Source organism: Callospermophilus lateralis, chromosome 2, assembly GCF_048772815.1.
Source record: "Callospermophilus lateralis isolate mCalLat2 chromosome 2, mCalLat2.hap1, whole genome shotgun sequence".
Lineage (NCBI taxonomy): Eukaryota > Metazoa > Chordata > Mammalia > Rodentia > Sciuridae > Callospermophilus > Callospermophilus lateralis.
In genome coordinates, this window is record NC_135306.1 from 66,971,855 (window position 1) to 66,998,606 (window position 26,752).

The 26,752-nt window shown below is 42.6% G+C and overlaps 1 protein-coding gene across 5 annotated transcripts in view; it reads right to left on the reverse strand.

The window, feature by feature from the left end:
• Kank1 (KN motif and ankyrin repeat domains 1) overlaps window positions 1–26,752 on the reverse strand; it is a 123,153-nt gene that overhangs the window by 25,256 nt on the left and 71,145 nt on the right. Inside the window, exon 1 of one of the 5 annotated variants that reach the window (XM_076846034.2) lies at window positions 22,068–22,134. The exons of the other annotated variants lie outside the window; for them this stretch is intronic. The gene's annotated coding sequence lies outside the window, so the exon portion shown is untranslated. Of the gene's footprint in view, window positions 1–22,067; window positions 22,135–26,752 lie in introns of those variants that run through there. 5 annotated transcript variants of the gene reach the window in all.

The following is a 26,752-nucleotide window of genomic DNA, read 5'->3' on the forward strand; positions in this document are numbered from 1 at the left end:
GTTTGTTTAAAGTATGGGATTAAGTAATGTGTTTTCCTAGAGTCCCACTCACAAGTTCTACATTCTCAGGGCTATAGAAAAAAAAAAAAATCCAACTCCAGGAGTGAAAATACAAGCCATCTGTACCCCTGCCCTATCCTGGGTACACCCACCCACCTGATTGCTGTCAAGGTTCAAGGTCTGGCAATCATGGGCTGCCTGTCTGCTCTGCCAGCCCTCAACACTGCTGAACACTACAGGGGAGAACATCAATGACCAATGCTCTGCCTGCCTGGCCCTTTTACTTCCACTCTTCTTCTGAAATACTGGAGGAATTTAAAGACCGTAAGCATTCTTCATGTCTCAATTTAAAACAATATTAAACTACACTAGCTGATAGAAGGTAGGCACTAGATTTCACCTAAAAGCAGGCGGGAAAGGAATTCCGTTTGAAAGAAGGGCCGTGCACCAAAGCGTTTCTAGCTTAAGCACGGGAGAGCTGATCCACAGCGCTTGTGCACGGAAACTTGTGCTCATGCTAACAGAATGCTTTTTTTTTTTTTTCCGTCTGGCTTCCCTCTCTAACTTTCAACTTCAGATGAACAAAGTGTTCACCACCCAAAATATGTGGCCAGACCTGTTTTCAGAGCTGTCTGAAATTTTGTAAGCAAAGAGAAAGGGCAGGCTCGGGTGTCAAAGGAGCCGGCAGACAGATCTGGGGACAGGGCAGGCGAGCTGCCACTCCCGGGCCCCAGCAGGCGGCTCTCAGCCTCCGCACCCGGAGTCCGCAGCACTCACCTTACCGAGCGCCCCGCAGCACAGCAGCCGGCTCGCTCCGGCCAGCACACCCGACGCCCCATTCCTCTCCCCATAAGGAAAAGCCACTTAGACCTGCCACGCGCAGTACCATAGGCCGGGTTTTCACCAATGAAGTCTCCCTCCGGCTTCGGCGACACCACCCCCAGCACACTCAGCTGTTCGGCATTCCCTGTTTTTCGTAATGAAAACAGGAAACCGGCATCTTCTGAAAACGCGTGGACTTCATTCCAGTTTTGCCAGGAGTACAAATAAAGGCGGCAATGTAAGCATCCCCACAGAGTGGCTCTGTCTTTCCCGTGCCAGCCACTTCTTCATGAAAGAGCCTGTGTTCACGGAGCGCAAACCTAGCGGCCTGGGCCCTCAGTCACCTGAAGGAGGGCAGGGCCACAATCGGCCACTGTTCTCTGCGGTTCTGAGAGCCACAGCCGTCAGCCTACAGGACCATCTCAGCCCAGCTCCTGGCAAGTGACAAGCCACTACCCTTTAACACAGATCTCAGCGGGGGCCCTGCCACTGCTGAAAGCTTCTTTAAAGAAAATTAAAAACAAAACATTTTCTTAGGCTGGGGGTGTATTCTCAGTGGTAGAATGCATCCTTAGCAGTTCAAGAGCCTGGGTTCAATCCCCAGCACCCAAACCAACAAAATCCATTTTCCAGTTACGAGAGGGGTATGAAGAAAAAGGAAGAAAGCCATACACAGATCATTTCAAGAAAAAAAAAAAGAAAGAAAAGAAAGAAATTCACTCGTATCTCAGGTGTTTTCAAGAAGAAAGGAAAGTCACCCATATCTCAAGTGTGGATATTTTGGTATAAATGCTTCAAGGCTTTTCTGCATAGATCTGAACGCAGCTATTTTTCTCTCTGAAGCTTTAACAGAAATGTAACCTGACTCAATTTCAGGATTTAGAACACAACAAAACAAATGACACTTTTTAAGCAAAAATTATCTGGCCCATCTTAGTTATTTTTGAATTTCAACCTGTACAAATCACCAAAGGCCCTGGGTCATGCCAAATCATTACTAAGTGAATTTTGGACTTCCACCTCTGGAAATCAGGAGAGGTTAGAATTTAACCATGTTAGGTCTGTTTCCCAACACTACTTAACCCGGGCTACCCAAGGGCCTTGTAATTCGTGTTTCATTTTCCAGCAACTAAAAAAGTGAGATGTATTCTCAAGGTGCCTTTTGTATAACAATTGTCCGTGGTACCAAGTGTTCTACAATTACATTAAAATATTCAGTGTCATTTTTTAAAAAAAATCTCCTTTCAGAGTATCTTTATTTACATTAACATCAATGTGGCACTTATGGGACCTGACTTATTTCCTAATTTTTTGACGTATGTATGTGTCTCTGGGTCAAATGGAACATCTGAAGAATAAATGCAGTCCCTCCCTCCCAGCACTGGGGATTTAACCCAGGGCTTTGTGCATGTTAGGCAAGTGCACTACCACTGATCTACATTCCCAGCCTTAACAAATATAATTTAAAATAACCTTTATTGCTCCCCTCTTCCAACTACATGGTAATTAGCAAGATGCTGGGATTAAAGTAGATGTTTAAAAATACTTACTGACAGAATAAATAATTGAATATATAACATAATAAACTTTGAAAAATATCAATGCTCTGAAGATAATTGTTTGTTAAATGTTAGGGTTAAAGACCTTTCTTACATGATGCTGTTCCAGTAGTTGTTTTTAGGCTGTGGAATTATAGGTGATTTTCATTTTGTTCTTTGTATTTTGTGGATTTTTACATCACTTGGATATTTGTCTTTAAAGATGATTACAAGAAGTCACTGTTGGTAAAGCAAAAGGAAATGTATTGAAATAAACTTTGAGAAAGTTCAAGTGGGAGGGACATGAATATAAGCAACTATGGCAAAGATAGTTAGTATTCCTTGGTATGCATTTTCCTATCCTTCCATACTAAAAGCACCCCCTGTTATTTATATGGGCAAATATAAAGTCTATATCTCCCTGACCTCCTTTACTGTTAGTACAGCCACAAGCAGAAATGCCATGTAGCAATGCCTAGGAACCTCCAGTGAAGACATGGGAATAGTTCTTTGATCACCTTTCTTCTTTGTTCCTCCTTCCATCCTGCTACTGGAATGTAGATATGATGATTGGAATGCTAGCTGCAATCTTGGACTATGAGTATACACCAAGGGTTGGAGGAATAATGTGCTAGATGGAACTTAATCTCAAAAGGCTTTATGGACATTGACCTTAAAGAGCCCACCTCTGTACTTCAATGTGAAGTATTTTGTTTAGCTATTGCTTACCTAGGTTTTGATTACTTGGAATGACACTGAATTTTAACATGATATAGCATTGTTTCCCACCAATTTAACACTGTATTTCAAAAAGAAAATGATAAATGATAAACTGGAGAGAGATTACAATGAACCTTTTTTACAGCAAAAATTTGGTTTTTAAGAAATCTTTAATTGGATTATGAGGAGACTCTTAACAGCCTAAAAAGACTTTTTGGACTAAGGAAACTATGCCTGCTTTACACAGCCAAAAATCCACTGGCTATATATCTGTAACTGAAGTCCTGGAAGTAACAGCCCCTGAAGTTTGTGAGGATTCTCTGGACATCTGGAAATTCACTGGAGACCCCTCCAGGCCCCACTGCTACCTGCTTTATATAGCATTTACTGGAAGTTTAACAGGGAGTGGAGAAAGGTTCTATTTAGTGAAAAAGAGTAGGAGGAAGAATTTGTAAGAAATGAGATACAGTCTAGCTGGGTAGTAAACGCCAATGTAACATGAATGGAGATCAGTCCCAAAGACTTATGATCAACAAATCAATATGATGGTATGTGAATAAATGACCCAACAGAAGGGAGCTAACCAGGAATTGGCTTCTGAAGACCAGGTAAGTGAAGATCATTCCCTGTTGGAGGAAGGGAGGGACTGTCCTGTAGGATGTTTAGCAGCACCTGGCCTCTACTCACTAGATGCTAATAGCACCCTTTGCCCCCAGCAATGACAACCCAAAACAACTGCAGACATTGACAAATATCACATGGGCACACCTGTCCCTCCCTTTCCCAGTGAAGAGTTATCCAGCACAAAATGTCAACAGTGCTGAGGCTGAGGAAGCCTGTGCTGGGGACAGCAACGTGAGGAAAACCTCACAGTTAGCAACTGAGACTGTGGCCTCATAAACTGTGGCTTTCAGACCTTCTATTTCCTAATAAGACCATAACACTATGTGTAAATGACAGGGTGACAAAACGCCACTTTAAAAAAATACATTTATTTTTTAGCTGTAGTTGGACATGATAGCTTTATTTTATTTATTTTTATGTGGTGCTGAAGACAGAACCCAGGGCCTCACACCTGCTAGGCGAGTCCTCTACTGCTGAGCCACAACTCAGCCCCCAAAATAATACTCTGGAGTAAGATAGTACTCAGTACTTTTCTACAACTCTATATAGTGAGCTGTGTTTTAATATGAACAAAGAGCCTGGAAGGTTCTGAAATGATGTGTCCTGGTAGACTTTTAATGGACATGCCTTTGATATCATTACTTTATGCATTAATTAGGATACACCAAGTTCTTTGTTCTGGTTTCACTATGGCACACTATAGGCCCAATCACCAAATAATGGCATCACAGAGAATAATTACACCTGTGTACCAAAACCTGCATACGCTGTGTATGTGTCTGTCTTTACCAGATATTCTCCCTGACTGTTGAAACTGAAGAACTCTGTTAACTGCTAGTCATGCAGTGTCCCCCCTCACAGGAAGCGTGGAAATTCGGCCCAGAAAGCTGAGTCAATCCCAGAGGAGCACTTAATTATGAGAGATTCCCACATCTAGAAGTGGCAGAGCGCAAGCAAAAGCGTCCTGCTGTTGGAGGCAGGCACAAAGCCTTGCGTCAGCGAGGGCCTGCAGGCAGGGAAGAAACCTGGCAGGATGAATCCCAGAGACAGGCAAGCTCTCATGAGTCTAATTGCTCAGAGTATGAAAGTAAATGAGTTCGCAGATCGACTTCTCCAGGAAGGATGCAGTGGCAAAAAGACAGCACAGCGGAATGTCGTCCTTATGAGCGGGTTTAGCAGTTATGCGTGCCCTGGTGACACTGTTAAATTAAAAAAAAAGCATTAAGCTCTTTTGTACCCAAGGAGCTTCACTCCCTGCACCAAATCTGTGTGAAGAACACTGGTCTTAGAGAACCAGCAAAAAAGTCACCTTTTAGTTTTTAAGTGCATTGAGACCCTACTGCAATGTTTTCAACAAGAGGCTGGTAATTGAGTTCTCTTGTTCTGTAGTAAAAGGATGTATGGCAGGTGAGATTTTCCTTTGCTTTTGCATTTACCAAAGAGTTTGTTTTTTTTTTTTTTTTTTTTTTAAGAGAGAGAGAGAGAGAGAGAGAGAGAGAGAGAGAGAGAAAGGGGGGAGAGAGAGAATTTTTTAATATTTATTTTTCAGTTTTTCGGTGGACAAAACATCTTTATTTTATTTTATGTGGTGCTGAGGATCGAACCTAGCGCCCCGCGCATACCAGGCGAGCACGCTACCACTTGAGCCATATCCCCAGCCCCAAGAATTATTCTTAAACCTGCTTATCCGCCCCCAGCTAAACACCATCCATCCATTCATCCATCTGAAAGATGGGCACCCACAGAGTGTTAGGCACTGTTCAAGAGGGTGTGATCCCTCTTCCCATGGAGATCATATTGCCTATTTCAAGTTCACCAATATCTTAGAGCTGCCTGAATAGCTACCTGAAAACATACAAATAAAGTTACATTAAAGAAAGCAAAGCTGTGCATAAGAAGTACTAAGCCAATCATGCCATATATAGCTAAGTGCAATTTTATTGGCTTGGTTTATATGTATTGCAAAGGTATAACGAACGGGGTGCTTCTAAATAGTCATGACTCTTTGTAACTCCTTTTGGCTTTTCTCCCTAAATCTTAAGATGTCTTCTCCCATGCCATCTCATTACTGCCTTTTTAACAATTCGCCTGTCTTCCACTGTCTGCTATCACTACCCGTCTCCACACTAGTTCCACATTCCAAGCTTACTGGGAATAGTCCTACACTTTATAAAGGGAATGCTGATCCAAGGAAGATGTGACGGTCATACTGAAAGACAGATTTCATTCAGTAAATATTTACTAAGAACCTATCAGGTGGCAAACACTACAAGGATCTAAGCAAAAAGTTGTTTTTAGTCCAAGCAAAAAGATATCAAGCCCATCCAGGTGGAACTTAAGACCACAGGAGGAGACAAATGGTGGCACAAATAAATAAAACCGTACAGTACAGTCATTCTGTCAGGACCCAGCAGGGTCCCCTACCCCTGGGGCAGTGGGCTGGGAGTGATCTGCCAGAGCCAGATCTGAGGGGTTCACCAGGCAGCCGGAGTATATGGCAGATGGCAGGGAAATAGCATTTGTGAAACCTGCCACTTTTAGGAACAGAAAGGAGGACTTAGTAAGACCTAAAGTGAGGCAGAGAGGGAATACAGCCCAAGCCCTATAGGGTCTAGAAGTCACCTTTTGGTTTTTAAGTGCATTGAGACCCTATTGAAATGTTTTCAACAAGAGAGTGAAATGATCAGATCTGCATTTTAATAAGACTGCTCTGGCTACTGGAGTATGCATGAAAAATTTCTTCCACATTCTCCATTAGGTTCTCCATGAATTGTTTCCATGAACTTTTCTCTCCATGTCACTAGATAGATACCAAGTGTGGGCTATGGTATTAAACCATCTGAACCTCAATCCTGCCTGTGTTGGAGCTAGCTGGCTTGTGCAATACTCCCCACCTCAACCCAAAATGTTGAGAAGGAAACTGAGAAGGCCTGATAAACTTCAGCTACTTTGGGCTGAACTGGAGACTAGGATCAGGGCTCTGGATTTGTCCTTGAGGGTTTTACCCGTTACTTCATGCTGCTATTTAAAAAGAAAATATTTTTCTTTAACAAATGGATGACTCATTGCAGAGAAAAATGATGGGATTTCCTTTTCTGAGGGTCATTAAAGTCTGATAAATCTAATCTGGGAAGGACAGATGTGGCATGAATGATGTCGGGAAGAAAGCAGAGAGGACATTTAAGGAACTGATTTAACATGCTGAGGCATGGAATGCAGACTGTGGGGTGCTCTGTATTTGGGACTCTAAGATAGAAACAGAAGAGGCCAAGTGTCTGGAGCAGGGGGACAGAGAGCAGTGATGTTTGCAACTTTTCATATGCTTCTTCACTTGTGCTTGCTCAGGGAGCCTGACGTGGCTGCCAGGAAAAGCCAAAAGCCAAGGTTGGAGCCTGGGGGCACTTAAGCAATATACTCCCCAAATTCAAAATTCCTGGTAGATGGTCTTTGCAAGTTGAATTTTGGGTCTGCTCGTCTCTAGAGTCACTTAAATGTTATTATCTGCCTGTCTGACAAGGATCTTGCTGGCAGTGACTTATACTACATATAACTTCTAGGGCTCCAACAGAGTTAACACCTACTGCCCCAAATTACTATTCTCTCATCAACACACATCAGATTAACTCTTTCAACTCATGTCAGGAGTCTGCTTGGCTCAGAAATTCTAAACTAGGTATCTGCAAGTCCATAATGCCATAATAAATAAACACAGAGAATACCGTCTAATAAACAGAAGGAATCATAGAAACATTAAATCACCATGTGGAAAACACCATCGCAGGGGTTGATTCAGGCAGCAGTCATCAACAGATGCTAAAGCTAGTGGATGAACTGTTTCCTACCAAAGACAAGGAGACTCCTGTGGCCTCAGAACACCTCACCACTAAACAGATGATCAACCCAAAAGGGAAACACCATGAAAAAGTTGACAGGCAACCACCTGGACCAGGTGCTCAAGTTGACAACATGGCCCTCTGAAATATACCAGCTGCACATCAGTTCTGCAGCATCCTGCCAAGAATGTGTAAACTGAGTCTAGAAACAGTGATGGACAATGTTTATAGCAGCACAACTCACGACAGTCACGTTATTGAACCAACCTAGGCATCCTTCAGTGGATGAATAAAGAAAATGTGGTATGTATACACAATGGAATATTACTCGGCTATAAAGAATGAAATTATGGCATTTGCCAGTGAATGGAGAATATCATGCTAAGTGAAATAAGCCAATCCCCCCCCCCCAAAATAAAAGGCCAAATGTTTTCTCTGATATGTGGATGTTAACACAAAACAAGGAAGGGTGAGGAGGAGAAGAATATAAGTCTATTGGATTAGACAAAGGGGAATGAAGGGAAGAGAGGAAGGACGGAAAGAGGAAGGACAGTAGAATTAATAGGATGTAACTTTCCTAGCCTTATATTTGAATATACCACCAGGGTAACTCCGCATCGTGTACAAACACGAGAATAGGATCCTAATTAGAGTAAGTTATACTCTATGTATGTATAGTTGGCCCAAAATACATTCTACTGTTATGTATAACTAAAAAGAATTAAAAAGAAAGAAAGAAAGAAAACCATAATGTTTCAGACTGGAGGAGACTAAAGAGGTAAGACAGTAATCTCTTTGCAATACCACACTCCACACAGAAAGAGAGCAAGTATGGTAAAATATCAACCATTGGGGAATCTGATCTGGTGAGGAAGGGGTAAGAGTTATTTTATAAATTTTCTGTAAGCTTAAATTACTTAAAAATAAATTTTAATCCTCCCTCCCTTCCCTTCGATTCATTATTTAGGGTGTGCCATCCAGTCCCCAGGGAGCACAGCCAAGACTCTGCTTATGCTCATACTGCAAATTAAGCAGCCCATTTTCAGGTCAGATGTCCTTGCTCTCTGGTGTTACATATTCTTTGAGGAATTTTACCTTTGTTTGAGATCTCTTTGGCAACTTGTATGGCTTCTAAATTAATCTTGTGGATTGACATGCTCATAGCCCCATTATTAAAAAAAAAATAAAGAAAAAAGTCTAAAAGCTCCATTAAGTCTACAGCTATATAACCCCAAACCAGCATCTCCCAGGTTCCTCACCTCCCTGAACCTCACATACCAAACAACTCTTGCCTCGCCCTGTCTTTGCTCATTCAGTCCCTCTGCCCAGCACACCCTTCCCCAGACTCTCCCAACTATCAAAACTCAATCAAAGCCTCTCTTACCCCCCCAGGGACTCTGTCCTATAAAGACCTGGTTACCTTCTTCCCTCCATTCTCCTAAAATATGTTGATCATATGCAATGACCTGTGTTATGGTTAGCAGGCACAAGTTCATCCTCCCCATCAGACTGTGTTTGGGGGAGGAAGAAACCAAGCAGTATTTATTTTTGTAACCCTTAGTGCATGGTACTTGGCACATAGCATGCTTAAAATTCGGAATTAAAAACAGAACAAAACAAAACAAAAACAAAAACCTCACATCTCTGGACTTTCTAATAAATAAGTATGGTGGAAGAAGAGTGGTCAGAAGTAGGCACTCTGGGGCCAGACTGCCCATGCCACTTCCTAGCAATTGGCAAGATAGATTATATCCCAACTGTTTAACTGGGAAAATAATAGCACCTGTGTCCTCTTGTTGATGTGGGCATGTGGAGTGATACCTGGGGTCTGTACTACTTTTAACTGGATTCCTCCATTTACTTGGGGAAGGACACAGCTCTGGCATCCCAGCAATGACCCAGGATTCCTCCCTTATACTCTGCCCCGACTCCCATGAAGTCAGGGTATGAGGTATCTGTGATACTTGTTCAAAATCAAGTGAGTCTGCTAAATTTTTTGAGGTCTACATTGGTTTCTGCTTCATAGAATGGATGAGGAAGATGATGGTGGGGACCTGGCAGGGGATGTGCATGCTCACGTGAGGGCTGGGGAGGGTAGTGGTTTGCACAGTGAGCCGTAATCCAGCATTAATTATACACAGGAAAGAAATAAAATGAAGCAAAAGTGGACAAACACCCCCAATTCTTAAAAGTATGTCACAATGTTTAAGACGACAAAGGTTCACACCGATGGTTCTGAGCACCTTCATTCTGCTGCCCCGGACAAATCCTTAGAACAGAGGACACTTGAACACTGTGCAGAAACAGTGCTCGAGAATCACCCAGTGTACTTCCGTGGCAGGCATCCAGAAAGGCCCAAGTGTGGAAAGGTATAATTTTCTTTTTATAGGACAAGAACAAGAGTTATAAATGTTTCCTAGCTCATAGACAAGCAATGGGTAGCAAGGGCCCAGGGTCATACAATGCAGTGCAGTGACAAAATTTGCAATGTGTAAAATGAGGGTATCAATGGGACGCTGTAGTTTCCAAAGCTGCTTCTACACCAGACTAGCCATTGACTATACTTGACATAAATTTTTTCAAAACACACCATGCCATGTGACGAGGTGAACACAAATTGATCACAGCAGCTGTCAGGCCAGGTGAGCTCAGACAGAGGCGCCTGTGGCCTTGCTCTCTGCAGGTCCCATTCAACAGAACCTTTCTAGCTGCCTCCTAGCTGGCATGGCCAGGTGGCCCCCGAGTGCAGAGTCCTTTTAGCCATGCCATCAGTTCAACTCTGGATATGACTTCAGAGGCCAGAAGCTAAGTAGCAGGTGAGAGTGAGGGGGAAGAAAGTGGGAAGGGTCTCTTTTCCTGGCAAGGGAACAGCTATGTCTTACTAAAGGCAGTGGGGTTTAGGGAATCATGTGACAGAAGAGGGCACCCACCTCAGGGTCTGCACAGCGGCCCTCTTCTCCTGAAATCGATCTGGGAATAGCCAGGGTTCCATGAGCACCTCAGTGCCTGGTTTTCACCAGCCTAGGCCACACTGCTCTCTAATGCACAGAGGCTAATTTAAAGAATTACTGCTGAAAAACTGTCCTAATTTGGGCTGGGGCTGTGTCTCAGTGGTAGAGTGCTTGCTTAGCAAGTGTGAGGCCTTGGGTTCGATTCCCAGCACCACATAAAAACAAACAAAAAGTTATTTTAAAAAAACTGTCCAAATTCACCTCACATGTACAGGAAAAAAAAAAAAAAAAAAACTAGCCTGGGTACTAACTGCTGTTTTCCACACTTTCTTCAAAAATTACAGGTTCTAAGAGTAAGTAGAAAATGTGCCAGTTCAAAGTGTAATTTTGTGAGACACAGAGAAGGTGCACAAGCTAAGTCTTTGGGATAGAAAAGACTTTTTCTTACAAAATAATAAAGTTTTTTGGGGGGGTGGTAGTGATGAAAAACTATAGTATGAATCCCAGCTGTTATTTTGTTTTATAGTCTTAATATAAGAAAAGGAAACCCACTTTAACAGACCCCGAGCAACTCCCCATTAGAAAAATTAAACTGAAAACAAAGGACCAACGATGGATTTAACACCCAAAGAGGGAAGTTCTGAAATTTAAGTAAGTCATAAACTCAAGTCTTAGCATATATGTATAACCTTTCACTCTTGCAACAATGACATCTTTATGTTAACGCCGTAGCTAAAGCTGAAACTTTCACTGAACCGAAAACCAAGTCCTGAGTTATCTTTTCCAGCCTGTAATAAAAGTAAATATTTTTCATACCATACAGAGCTTGACTTTATATTTCACCAACACCCACCCAAACGTCACGCTCTCTGTGTCTCTTTTTTGGGCATTCTTACTTACCCACCCAGAAACAAAATAACTGTGATTTTCAGCGAGCAGGAAGCCAAGTCTCGGGCATCCTTCCCTCAGCATTAAAGGGACTACACACGTTAGCAGGCACAGAGCCCAGGAGCTGTTGCCGAGAACTTATTTATACCCATTTGGAATTTCCTGACCAACTAACAGCCTGCTGGCCATGGGATTTAATTCCGGGACACTCAGCGTCAGTGAGACAGCAAAAATTACTGATGAACCAAACTGTGAGCAAGGATCTTAATGACAAGAAGCAAAGGCAGACCCTGCCCCCTTCTAATTTTTCAAACTGTCCTCATCCTCTTTAGACCCATGAAATTTTGACCTAGAAATGCAGCTATAAACCTGCTAATTCTAGGAAGAACTTAGAAAAAGGGAGCAGATGTTTCCTCATTCTTCCTGCTAACTTATTCTCTCTCCCTCCAGCCCTTCAAGGCTCACAGGGGCTTCTGTTATAACTTGAGCCACAGTTTAGCTTGAGAAAGGGAGAGATTCAGTCTAAGTCTGAGCCCAAACTGGGCTACAGGCAAGTACCTTTCCTGGGTTTATTCTCATGAGAGGCAACATGTAATCTAAAGGCTAAAAACACCAGATGTAAACCACAGACCCAACCCCCACCCCCATCCCCTTAAGCATTTTATCCCAAATTAGATCATGTTACTTTCAAAGCTTCGGGAGTTATTTCCCAAACAAGTACACTCTGCTTTTGGGTGATAACATCATTGAGCAAACTTTTATTTGTTTTAAAAAGTTAGCAAGCATGCTATATCCCTAAAATGCTTAAATTGATCACAAAGGGGAATTTTTTTTTTTTTAAATGTCTGCTTCACTTGCATCTAAGTACATTGGTAAATATGGAACAAGTTATGCTTGAATTCTATCTCAGGGCAAACAAGCAAAGCTAGTTCTAAATAATACGACAGAGATCAACAAAGATTAGCAACAACTCTAAACAACCTCTTAGTAAAAATTCACAACAGGGGACGGCTATGTGAGGAGAGGCGGTGTTTTAGGAAGACCCATTGGACTGCCTGGGTCACTGGTTACCTTGGGGTCGGCACATACCCTACCTCAATCCGTTCACCTTCTTCAGTCCTCCTTCTTATAGGATCACAGTGAGGGAATGGATATCTGATCATCTTTGAGATAGATATTTTTTGAGTGAAGCTACAGATACTTTTAAAAAGTGGGGGAGGGGTCTTTATTCCATGTTGCCCAGGCTGGCCTCAAACTCTCAGGCTCAACTGATCCTCCCACCTCAGCTCTTAGGGCTAGGACTATAAGCTGGGCTCCAAAGGCTTAACTTTTAAAGATGTAGCACTCATTTGAGTTGTTCCCCCCTCCCCCCCGAATAAACCAACTGATTCATAGAAACAACGAACTGAGAATAAAGTTTCAAGTGCCAGATACTTTGATGATCAGGTCCCAATAATTCCAAATCACTGTACCCACCAATTAGATAACCTCCATTACTAAGAGATTTGAATTAGGCTTTCTTTCTCCTTTGAGCTCTCATTTATGCACCATGTAGTTCACCCATTGTAAGCGCAGTTTGATGAATTTTAGTAGACGTAGAAAGTTGACATATAGAACATAGCCATCATCCTAAAAATGAGTCATTTGCCTTTTTGTGTTTGCAGGGCTGGAGATGGGACCCAGGGCATCACGCATGCCAAGCAGGTGCTCTACCACTGAGCTACATCCCTTCTCTGTCATTTGCTTTTAATAAAGAAATTTTCTTCTATTTTTAAAAAAATCAGCTATTTTTATAGATGTTGTTATATTCAAAACTAAATTTTAATATGAAAAATATGTTCTTACGAATTAAACTGAGGAAAGCTTTGGAATATATTGTTTCTTGACACTATAAAAACACTCTGCTAAATTTTTACTATAAATACTGTGTTCTGGTAATAACATAGCTTATTTTGTGAAGGAGCTGAAGAGGATCATCTTGCTAAGGTCACTTATGCTTGATCCTGTGGGTGTGCCCATGCACTTCTAAGGAGGAGGTCCAGCAGAAAAAGTCATTGTATGAAAATGAACGTCTAGTCCTTCCTTCTGATGACAGGGCTGGGGAGAGAAACAACTGAAAATACTAGCTCATTCAGTCTGGAAACCTTCAGTCACAAAGGTGCTCACCAATGTGAGAAAGACACGCCTATCTGCTGTTAAGAAGCCAAAGGAGCTGTGGGAAGAAGAGGTACTTAGGGCTGTTCTGCTGATAGAGGGGGAGGGGCCAGAAAATGCAACACCCAGGGAGAAGGAAGGGAGATAGACCACTGTGCAAGGAGGCTTCTGTGACATGCACTAGCCCAGTCTTTGTCCCAGGATGGTGGCTCCACAACTTTGGGACCACAACCAGGCACATCTGAAGCCAAACAAGATGACTGTACCAAGAATCTCCCTGACAGCCTGCCCCCTCATCTAGAGAGAAGATTGGAAGTTCAATTAAAAAGTGAATGGGGAGGTGGATTGCACTGCAGAAACCTCAGGATGCCCATCTCTTCGACATATGCTGATTTACCTTCCTTCTGGATGTGCTCCTCTTGTTTTAGATGGATTTCACAGCACCCTCCCAGGCTTGCCCTACTGCACGCATGCCCTGGGCTTTCAGTCTAACAGTCTGCCCACATCCTCCCCAACCACCCACAGTGCACAGTTCTTCCAGACCACACTGATGCAAGTGCTTTATGCATTCATGAACTTGTGTAATCATCACATAACCTTCTAGTAAGAGTCATCTGGGCATTTAAAGGATGGACTTATATCACTCATAAGCTACTGATGTTCCACTACTACATTCATACTATGTCATACCAAAGGCTATAAACTAAGGATATTCTCTCCTGTAGTCCTTAGAGGGAAAAGAAAGGTGGATGGCGGAAGGGAGCTGGCAGTCCTGAAGCTTGGGGAGGAGAAAAGCATCCTCGTTTTTCAGGGATTCGCTTCTACTGTTCCTCCCCCCTCTGAGGAAGCCCCCAACCTTCTCAGGCAAAACTCTTCTAAGTTTGCAAGGACCAGAGAGAGCATCAGCTCCCTCTGAAACCTCCCCTTACCCCTCTCCAACCACCTTTCCCCTCACGGTCTCAGAGCAGCTTGTTCCCATCTGGGCATGCATCATATATCCCTTATGAACTTACAGAGCTTTGTCCTTTTCATCTCAACCAGTGCTGTACCCTGAGACCTTCAGTGGACGGGACACATTTGATTTCATTCCTCCTTGAGGAGTGAAACTCTGAGCATTTGTTTTCTTTTATAGAGCTCTATGACTATGCCAAGGACTCCTAGTCCACACCCTCATTTTACAGAGAGGCAGGACTCTGGGTGCAGAGAGGTGTCAGACTTTAGCTCTGCTATTCAAGGTGATGGCGCCAAGCCTGGAACCTCCCAGAGCAGGTTCTCTAGTGCCAGAAGTTTCTCCCCACTGCTGGGCTAAAATGCTGGGACTGTTTTTAAAAATGCTGACTTCCACACCCGCTCATGAATCACAATCTCCTGGGGTGGGGCTGGGATATGAGCCATTTTAAAATCTCTCCAGGTGCTGGGCACGATGGAGTGTGCCTGCAATCCCAGTGGCTTGCGAGGCTGAGGCAGGAGGATGGCTAGTTCAAAGCCAATCTCAGCATCTTAGTGAGGCTCTAAGCAACTCAGTGAGACCCTGTCTCTAAATATAAAAAGCTTTCCAGGTGATTCTATTCTGTATTCAGGGATGAGACCCATGGTTATTTATCTGTAGCACTGAAGACTGAACTCGAAGGCACTCTCCCACTGAGCTACGTCTCTAGCTCTTCTGATTTTTTATTTTGAGACACGGTCTCACTATGTTGCCCAGGGTGGCCTTAATTTATAATCCCCCTGCTGCAGCTTTTGGAGGTGCTGTGCCACCACGCCCAGCTAAACTATGCAAAGTTTGCAACTTAAACCATGTTTTTGTTGTTGTTGTTTATTTTTTGATTTCTAGAAAATTAGAGCCAAACTGGCAGTACCCCACTTAAACAATCAAGTCCCCTCAGGGTCTAGGCCACAAGTATAAATACCTTCAGTGTGAAACTGGTATAAAAAGGAAAGGATAATGAAGGATTGGGGAGACTGAGCACCCACCATGACTGAGGCCATGGGGAAGAACATACCAGTGAGGCCAGATCTAATCTTCCCTCCCCCAAAGAAGCTGAAGAAATTGGCTTTTATATGAAATTAACTATTATTTAAAAAATCTTGGCAGTTAATTCAAATTAGAACACAACATTGGATTGGTCATGCACGACACACCCTCAGTCCACACCTGACATCAGCAAGGACTACTTGCTGCTAATCCATAGTGTCCCAATTTCATTTGTTTCTAGACCTTTCCTTTCCCCATTTTCCAGCTGGTCATCTCCTCCTTTCTCATTTTAGATGGATTTTATCTTACAAGCTTTTGGGGGAAGAAGGACAAATTATAACACAAATCACAAAAACTAGTTTAATTCTGTTGCATATTAGTTTGATTATCTCTTATGTTTAAATTTAGCTCTTTTTCTAATGAGACACTTTAAGAAAACAATCACACCATCACTCTAGACTCCCTCTTAGGCAAACGTGCCTTGTAAAAGCTCTACCCATGAGTACTGATCATAAAAAGAGATAGATTGAAGACAGAATGCTCTGCTTCCCTTCTCCGATGGCCTGGGCTATTTCTGGCATGTGGGAGACTCCACCCAACCCCATAAAGAATTCAAATACCTTATTATACGTGTCCTCTCACCTCAGACTTGTGAGTTGGGGTGTGATACCAAAAAGCGGGGTGTCTGAGGACCTCTAAGGAGAGATAACGTGGGTGTGGTTCCTGTCCACCATACCAAGGCTCTGTCTCCACCCTATCACAGCCTAAAGAGGGCTGCAGGACTTGCAGGGGATTAAAAGGATAAGTCCAGCAAGGGCTCCATGCCCTTTCCCTCCTGTTAGGTGTGTGCCACACACTACATCGGGTTTTGGAAAAGCACTTCTTACTTGCCTGGATTAGTAGAATCTGCTTATAGGGGAGACTTTCCCAGGAGAGGCCACTCTATATTCAACAGGAGGAGGGTGTGCCTGGGTGGTTTGATTCCTGCCAGGACAATGACATTAGAAAGAAGATACAGTCCCATGGTCCAAAAGACAAGCAAAAGTCCTCTGTCTTTGTAATCCCTTACTCACCAGAGGGCATTTCCCGGAACACACAAAGGCTTAAATGGGAGTCACACCAAGTTTCTACACTCCGGGCTTTCTCTATAGTCTGGTCACCATTATTATCTTCATCAAATTTTAAGAGACTGTCTCATACTATATTTTCTATCCAAGATTTAATATCAACATTTTAAAAAGCTAAATGACGAAATGAACGGTGGTCAGAGAACTAAATAAGAGAATTAAAACCTTACATTAGATTATCACAAAAATGATAATGGCTTAAGGGATAGTAAATGCTATTTATTTTCTCACAGCTCACAAGAGTTAATAAGTATAGAGACTTTCCCAAGGAAAGAGTGAGGAAAGAAGCAGGTAAACCAATGGGCCAGACTCCCAGAGGTCACCAGCTTAGTTCCTTATCCACAATTCCAACCAAACCGGACCAGATAAGCCCAGGGCAAGAGGAATTGACTGGAGCTCCACATCCTTTCTCCCCGTCTGGCTGGACTGCTAATAATTGCAGTAAGAGGAGGAAAGACAGGCCATGGGAGTTAGAAATCACCCCTGACAATAATCCTTCCAGGGACAACCACATTATACCTGGTCATGTCTCTCTGAAACACAAAGCATTTCAGACAATTCCATTTTAAGGCTTCCTTAGAGCCAATGATGGAAAGAAGGAAGGTCCAACAACTTTTACAAGAAGCCGCAGAAGCAAGACAATTTGTGTGACATGCCACCTGTTTATTCAGGAGAAATTCCAAGGGGAGCTGTCAGAGCATGAATTAACAGGGTAATCGACGGAGACTTAGGAGAACAGACTGGAAGAAAACTGCAAAGACCGGAGCAGCAGACTAGTAAGTGCAGCCCGGGGCGGACTGTTTGCTCCAGGTTCTATGCCCAGCATTGGTCAGCATGACATAAAGACTATGCAAATGTTTACTGTTTGAACACAGAGTCTGCTGGCGCTACAGAGTTCTCAGCAAGGCAAGATAGGCCAAGAAGAAGATAACATGACTCTTACCTCTTAAACCTTAGAGTTTACAGGTCAGAGAGGCACATGACCACAACTAAAAGCAACTGATGGCAACTATTTCATAGAAATACAAAGCACTCTAGGAATAGAGAGGGAGGGATGAATCTCGCTGGGTTTATCAAGAACACTGTTGTGGGAGGAGAGAGTGGCAGGACTTGAAGGATAAGAAGGGTCTGCATTATTAGGTATGGGAAAGTCACCCAGGACCCGAGAACAGTGCCTTAAGCAAAGTCATGGGCTGGGCAGCAGGGCACAGGAGGATGGGTGGACAGCTGCTGGGACTGAGCCAATGCCCCTCCTTCTTACATAAGTCTGCACGTATCTAGACCCACCACCTAGAGCTGTAGAAGACTGGCAAGGCTGTGGTTTTTGCAGGCACGAGGCTGGATGAAAACAGAGATAAACCATGATTTCTGTCAAAATAAGGCCCCAAACAAAGGTTCAAAGTTATAAAGTTAGTAAAAGTATGTGTGTGTGGGGGTGTGGGGGGGAGAAAAATAAAAGAACACAAAGCTCAAGGATCTGTAATCTTGCCAGCCATCCTTAACAAAACAAAACCATAAAGTTGTGAGAAACAAAGCAAAGAGTAACTTTCACTGTGCCTTGGGGCTGGTCCATTACACAAAGGAGAGAAGCAGGGGCTGTTCTGCCAAGTAAATCTGTGTGGTCATTCTAAAGAAAGCAACTGAATGAATGAACTTATTGAATTATTTCTGCAGAATTCCATATCATTCCTCCCAGTAGTTGCCAGACTACACCCGATTTAAATTCACCACTGTGTGGATACTCTACTTTCTCATCATCAAAATGTCCTGGGGAACAGAACACCAAAGACAATACCTAGAGGAAAAGCTCCCAGCTTTAAGCCCCCTCTACCTTTCTGGAAGAGGCTCTGTCTCAGGATTCTTCATTTAAAATCAGTATCCTGAATTCCAGCTGCTGACTTCTTGTGCTCAGATAAAGTCCCAGCACCTCTCCTCGGAGGATAGACAGCTCCAGTATGTGTGCAGGATTCAAGGGAGTGTGTAGGGAAGGGCCTGCTGTGACTCCTTATGGGACAAGTTGAGAGGTAACCAACCAGAGTCTATGATGTGCTGTGGCCGTTTCCCCTCATACTGCCAATCAGCTGTCTCTGGGGCAGATTGGAAGATGTGTGAATTATGGTGCTAATGGAAAAATCTGGTGGTACAGGGCTTTGGTGTTTTGCAATTTTTTCCTGTAAGCTACATTGTTGGAATGGTTTGACAGGCAAACCACCCCTTCCTCCCCCACTGGCCTACAGACTTCCAGGTCTCCACCCTAGTGTGTTGTAAAACTCTGTCTCATCAGGCTGATTCACCACTTGAACAGGCAGGCACCAGTTAGGGTACATGCTACATAAACTGGGCAAATACTTCTGCCTCCTCTGCCAGGTCATGGGAAGACAGACCAGTCTCTGTCCTCCCAGTTGGAGGAGAAGGAGCTTCTCCAAAAAAACATTTCTATGGTGTGTCCTTGATTTGAATAAAGCATCTGGGCCAATCAATCTAAGATACCAATGGAAAGAAACTGCATCAGCTATACTTTGGTAGGTAGGTATATATATATATATATATGGACGTAGATGAAGAAGGTAATAAGAGCAGAGGAGAAAAGAACTTTTTTAGGTTTTATTTATTAGAAGAAAGTATGAGTTGATGCATATAACTAAGGTTACAAAGATATTAAGCACCGGGCTTGAGTTAACTGGAAATATCTCCCTCTCTTCCTGCAGGATACTCTTAAATATGCTTATGGTACAGAGACACTTAAAATGCCCAGGCCTATTGAACAGTTGGTGCAAGGGAAGAGGCATTCAAAAAAGAGGGTTATCTCCAACCCAAGGAGATTAGCAAGATGAGCAGAATCAATGTTTTTACAAAGTTTGCAAAGCTGATAGGATTTATCAACAAACATAAATACTGTGAGAATAAATCCTGAAAAACCACATAGCTATGTTTTCATTCTACCTAAATGAATCATATCTGAAATACAAATAAAAGTTAAATTTTAAAAAAAAGGAACTATAATGAGCATAGTACTTGTGACTATGAATAGCAAACTGTTTCCATAAATGGGTACACTAGTCCCATCTCCTTTAAATAAAAGTCTTTATGGTAAAACTGTAAGCAAGACTATAACCTTTGATCCAGCTTGGACAACTATTGAATCACTCAAATTTCCCTTGCCATGGATCAGACAGTTAAGAATACCCTGGTTTGACTTTCAAGATAAGAACAAATCCCACAATCCCCCAAATCTGCCCCTTGGCAAAGCTCTCTTTCACATTTCGTTCTACTTTTTATCTGTTGATTAGAAAGGCCTTTGGAATATTTGGGAATGAAAAGCACTTAATCTAAATTTTAGCCATGCTTTGCTCTAACAACTGCTAGAATAAGAAATCTGGTTCCAATAGTGAAAAAAATTTTTTTTCTCAAAATAGCAGCATACTTATATTTAAGTGGTGAGATCACTTGTCCTTATAGAACTTCCAACTGAAGTCACTAATGCTGTATGTACAAATGAGCCACATATTTTAAACCTTCTCCTGTTTTCAGGCTTCCTAATGAACTGCAGCCCAAAAGCAGAACCCAACTTGGCCTCTAAATATGAACATATTTTTCCTAAAGCATATGGAAATGAGTAAATCAGTTAACAGCTCATTCCAAATATATTTAATGCAGAAGCCAAGAAAGGAAAAAAAAATCCATTTTTATTTGGGCTGAAAATTTCTACAACCGTTTGAATGTATCTTATAAAATCTGATTTCCTGGTTGTGTCTTCTTTAAGGTGTTTATTAGAAAAGTCTACTCAATGCAATTTTTAAAATTTTTGCCAGAAATAGAATTAATAATTTGTTGCTTTCTATGAATCTGAGAACTATGCTAATATTTTTCATGCCAGTTAGAATCAAACAGTTTTTTACAGAAAAGGACTCCAATGCAGAAGATGAGCTTTAGCTACTTATCTTTCTCTAAGCCTATACAAACGTTCCTCAGAAACTGCACAAAGAAGATGAACTGAAATTATATAGAACACAGGAAGAAAGCAAAACATCACGGAAAAAGGAAGCAAATGAGCTATACTTTTGATGGGCTCAGCTAGCCCACCCAAGTCCTTCCAGAAAGAGGGGAAGTGCATAATCAGAAATAAATGCCAAAATACTCACGCTGGGAAGTCTGCAGGCTATATGCAAATCTTTGTAGGAAGGGCTGTTGTGATCCCTGGACTGACTAACCAGCCTCTTGGAATAGCAGCAACCGCTGAAGTTCTTAACATAGTGAATCTCTCCACTACTGTTTTTATTTTGTGTTTTTTTTTTCTTTCTTTCTTGTTAGCACCTACAGAGCATCTGGGTAGAAATCTCCAACCCAAGGGATTCTTGTCCAGCACCGGGGAATAGAAGGAGTTCGATTCTATCCTAGCTAGACCCAAGCAGGCTAGTACTCAGTGGAAGACAAATCGCCCTTCCTCAGCTTAGCTCTGTCTGAAATCTGATGCTTAACCCATTATGACTTGCTCAAGGTTTGGAGCAAGAAAGCTTATAAGGTGAAGTTGGCTGCAGCTTTGAGAGTTTATAAAAGAGGCAAGCCCTGACCAGGAAGAACTTCCGAAAAACCTCTGCAAGGGCTGGATGAATTCTGGTATTTTGATTAACCAGACAGAGAGACTCCAAAAGCCAGGGTCTACTATTCGTAGGTGGTCCTGGCATTTTAACAGCTATGAAATTCAAATGTAACTGCTTCACGCTAGAAAAAAAGAAATCTTCTCAAACTCCACCACTGTAAGAAAACAAATGATTGCACTTATAATCCTCAGTGTGAAATTAGCCTTCAATTGACTAATAACTAACTGACAGTTTCAATTGAAGCCAAAATCTCCTTAAATTCAATTAATAAACACAAACTCATGAGCTCAAGCTATCTTCCTACCTCAGTTTCCAGAATAGCCAGGATTATGGGAGACTTCCACTGGACCTGGCTATTCTGAACCATTCTACTTTCGGGCTTTACGTAGATTTCTGATCTACAGACTTTCCCCTTGATCTGTTCCATCAGACCTTCAGGGATAACATTCTTCCAAGTTTTAAGGTTGATATAAATGCCTTGAACAAAGAAAAAAGAGCCCACATCTAATTTCCTTAACTCAGCACGTGAGCCAGGAAAGTTGTTTTGTCATCTCAGGATAGGAAAGGGAGGAAAGAGAACTGAAAACAAAACCTCTTACCTACATTTCTGCAGTGTTAGGCAACTTTGGTTTTACCCTCTCCGCTCTTCTGGTTGTCTGATCATACAGTACATACGGGGAAATAACAAACGAGAACACACATTTCAATCCTACTGCAAGCGGAATAAGGGGGCCCTGGAAGTTCCAGAAGGAGCCCAGGAGTTACAGCAGCCCGTTCTAACCAGCTCACGCTCTCCCCTTGGGGTGACGGTGGCCAGACAGGTCTAAGACTCACCACCACGGAGGCACCACCTCTGCTGTGCTGTGTCTTTCCTTACAGTCTCAGAAAAGAGCAGGTTTGTTCCAGCTAAACCAGTCAGAGCAAAGTAGTCTTATGTTGATAAATAGCACACAATTCCCGCCCAGGTTCGCTGCAGTGGGCCCAGAGTTCTGTTTGAGAAATGCTCCTGCCCAGAAAAAATATTTACACAGCCGAGAGTGGGCTGCATGTGCCGCAGCTCTGCCTGCTCTGCAGGAGTCTTCAGCTGTCTCCTGGACCCGCCTTATCAGTGGCCTTTGGACCTCATTTGAGATCAGCATAGAGACAAAACCTGAAGCCAAATAACTGACCAGGGTCATAAGAATCAAGCCTCACAGCAGCTTTAGCAGCCATGTAATAACAGCCCTGCCCTTTCACCCACTTGTCCTGTTTCTGTGATATTATTCTCAGGAAACAATCAAAAAGGAGAAGAAAAATGACTAAGCAAGAGGATGTTCTCTGCATCATCATCTACAATGAGAAATATGCAAATGTTCAATCCAAACTACCAAACAAAAAAAGGAAGAGTAATTCAACTGCTAGAAACAGTCTACAGAATAGTATATGGTCATCAAAAATATTAATTTGAAAACTATGATCCCTGAAGAATTGGAAGAGTGCAAAGGATGTTAAAACCAAGAGCCGAGTTCTAAAATGTATGAAAACAAAGTTTGTTCTTTGGACAAAGACAAAAAAGGAAATACTAAAAACAAGGCCTTCCGTGGAATTTTGAGTGATTGTGCCCTATTTTCCTATCAGATTTTATAAATTTTATATTAATTTTTTAAAGTGCCTTATATATGTATTATATATGTGTGCAAATGCGTGTGCGTGTGTGTGTGTGTGTGTGTGTGTGTAGAAAGAGAGAGGGAGAGACCACATGTGTGAGAGCACGACTTATGAGAAAGCAAGAGAAATGAGAGCAAGGGAAAATGGAGAAAGGTAACTAGCAGCAAAAAATAAAATCGAGACGGAAAAGGCAGGCATGAAGCCACTTCACAATGCTCATCCATCCATTTCTCCAAATGTTGGGCAAGGCTGGAAATACAATTCTTGCCACAACGTCGCAGTGCTGGGCAGTCCGACACGAGGGCGCTGGGCAGGTGTTGACCTGAACAGGAGCTCATGCAGACAACAGGACAAGGTCCAAGGTGCAATCCCCTGACATATGACTGTACTTCACTTTTTTCTTTTTCTTGGTGCTAGGGATCAAATCTGGGACCTTACTCGTGCTGGGAAAGCTTTCTACCACTGAGCTATACTTCTAGCCTATCCGTTTGCATTTCAAAAAAAACCCACGGGGGTGGGGGGGAACAGAAATGTTTTTATAGCTTTTTTTTCTTCTGCACAAAAGTCTTGTGAAAAAGATAAGGCAGGTGTTGTTATCATCATCTGACAAATAAGCCACTTGTTATTTGGCTTCCAAAGGAATTCTAAGCTCTAATTAAAGTTTCACAACGTTAATTAGAGTTCAGAGAGGTATCAATCAGTATCCAGTTCACACCATGATTCAGGGACCAGGTAAAAAGCAGACTGTCCCCACCTCCACTCCCTGAAGATATACAGCTATTTTCCTCTTTGCTTCCTCACTAGCTACAGCAGAACAGTCAAGAGCAATTTATGATGCTCTGATCTCATTACATTAACAGAAGAGTAGTCATGCTATAACAAAATGTTGTGAATTAATAAACATAAAACTGTACCAGTCAACAGAAGTAAGGTGGAGGCTCTGGTAAAAAACCAGATAGCATGATGACGAAGGATTGACAATGACAGGGTGGGTGGCAGGGAGGTGGATGCAATCTGGAAGGGGTACCCAGGTCGGGCGGTCAGGTTCAGCAACAAAAGTAGAATACCTGGTTAAATTTAAATTTAGATAGTACTTCTTCAGTGTGAGTATGTCTGGCAACCCTGTACACAGGAGGCCTCGACTTCCACTGGAATAGATAATCCTGCAGGGTAGGGATCTTTTTTTTAAACATTTATTCTTTTAGTTGTAGGTGGACACAATACCCTTATTTAATTTTTATGTGATGCTGAGAATCGAACTCAGTGCCTCACACGTGCTAGGCAAATGCTTTTCCTCTGAGCCACAACCCCAGCCCCAGGGTAGGGATCTTTGCCTGTTTTGTTCACGGCTGTATCTCTAGTATCAGAAACAGGACCTAGCATACAGTAGGTGCTCAATAATCTTTGCCATGTACAGGTAAAGTTTACTGTGCTTGTCATACAAGTGCTTGTCATACAACCTACCTTGACATGTAGTGTATGTCAGAAACTTATCATCATAAATCATACAAATGACACCATCAACTGCTCTCGTTTTAAAATCGGTGCCTTTTATCCAATCTAACTGAAGGACAGTGGGGATATGTCCTTAATTAAAGACTAATTGGAAAATGAGCACACCATTTATTTCTAGGTGGTAGCATCACCAGTTATTCATTACTTTTTTTAGACAATTGTACTTCGATATTTTCAACTGTCTACGGTGAGTGATCACATTCACACGTTTGCACATGGGTGTATACAAAGTGACTGAATGACGGTTGTGGAGAGCCACTGTGAATGACCACGCCTTCCAGTCCTGCATCCCCCATGAGGGTTGAGCCACACTCACCCATTCCTTTGTAATCCCACCCCATTGCCATTTTGGGGATAGAATGTTCCATGGAACCTCCCCGGGTGTGTTCCCTATATAAGAATAAAGAATTCTGGGGCTGGGGATGTGGCTCATACGGTAGCGCGCTCGCCTGGCATGCATGCAGCCCGGGTTCGATCCTCAGCACCACATACCAATAAAGATGTTGTGTCCGCCGAGAACTAAAAAATAAATAATAAAATTCTCTCTCTCTCTTTAAAAAAAAAAAAAAAAGAAGAATTCTGGTGGCTCTCTTTTTCCAAGGACCGTTAGGTCACAGAGCCGTCTCTGGAATATTGAAAAAGGTATTTCTGTGTGGTTGCGTGCTTTCCTTTGTCTATTTCTTGAGTTATTGGAATAGTCAGATTTTGCGAACCCAGCATTAGGTCCCCGGCTAGGATGGTTGGCAATAGACTGTGCCTCTGAACAGATCTGCTTACAGGGGTCATGATCTGTACAACAAGGAAAAACCTTCCCTTGTCTGGTCCAGACACCCTCCGTCACAAATCAGACAACTTTCTTTAGTTTTCAAACTCAAAGCCCAGTTCTGGCTGCAGGACACTGCGGGGAAGGAGAAGTTATAGCTGGCCTCTCTGACCCCAGGAACAAGGAGAAAGGGCAGGGCAGGGCAGGCCACGCTGGAAAAGGCATTAGGGCAAGCATGATAGGGATCTAAGCCCCGAAGACAGGACTTTGTCATAGACACCAGAGGGTGACCATGATGATGATGATGATGATGAAAATCATGGCGGCATAATTCTACAGGACTATCGTGAGGTCTAAAGGGTAATAATGTGGGCGGAGTATGTTGTCATTTGTATTTTTATTATGGACAGTCCCTGAGCAGAATCTATAAAAAGGCCTAAGGAGGTGGGCAGTAGGAAAGACAAAGGAATGGACGGGAAAAATCTGATGACCCACAAAAAACAATTGAGTTTATTTGGGTTTGGGTAAGTCACAGTGTTTTTGCCAGAGGGGTTTACTTTTGCATCTAGGATTGGTGAAACAGAAAGTCAGTCACATACATGGGTGGCGGGTGTAGTTCGGGGGTAGAGCACTTGCTTAATGAGAGGAAAAGTTAGGGAAAAAAAAAACAACATATACAGCTGGGCACAGTGGTGCATGTCTGTAATCCCAGCGACTCAGGAGGCTGAGGCAGGAGAATCTCGAGTTCAAAGCCAGCCTCAGAAACTTAATGAGGCCCTGTCTCTAATAAAATATAAAAAGGCTGGAGATGTGGCTCAGGGGTTAAGCGCCTCTGGATTCAAACTTGGTACCAAAAAAAAAAAAAAAAAAAAAAACCACATACAGAGTTGGGAATGGCCATTTCTGAGGTCTCCTCCTCTGCTGTCTGAAAGTGCTTCACAGATTACACAGCATGTGCGATCACAAGTCCAGTGCTCTCGCTGATCCTCACCCCCAGGCAGACGAGCTTACCACTGTCTTACACGTGTCTGACACTGTCTGCCCAGTGTTTCATGATGTGCTGCAGTTAGGACTCCACTTCTCATCTCCTGGCTCCAAAGCCACGCACCCTCCTCTACACAGCCACTGGGGGTGCTCAGAGTCAGCAGAGCTAGGACTGTGGACACAGGCTCTGGGAAAGAATTCCCAGAGGATTCCTGTTTTCACTCAGTCTGCTATTTGGCAGATAATTCAAAAGAAAACCAAATACTTGGCCTGCCATTTTAGACAGGTTGTCATCTCAGGTCATGTACCATCTCTCTGTATTTGTTTATGGATTTCTCCCAAATCTTTCAAAAACAATATTTGGTATTCAACCTATAGATTCCTATAATATAACTGATGTAAGAACTGGAATACGGGTCTGTATGATCCAAACACGGCTTGTTGTATAGTACTTTATGGAGTCACTTTACGGAATACCCCATCTCTTCCCCTTTCCTTCTGATTATTATCATCATCATCATCATCATCATCATCATCACAGTAGGAATTATTTTCAGCACTCAAACATATTTCTTCTCTCCTTCTTCAATCCTTTAGACATAAGCATGAG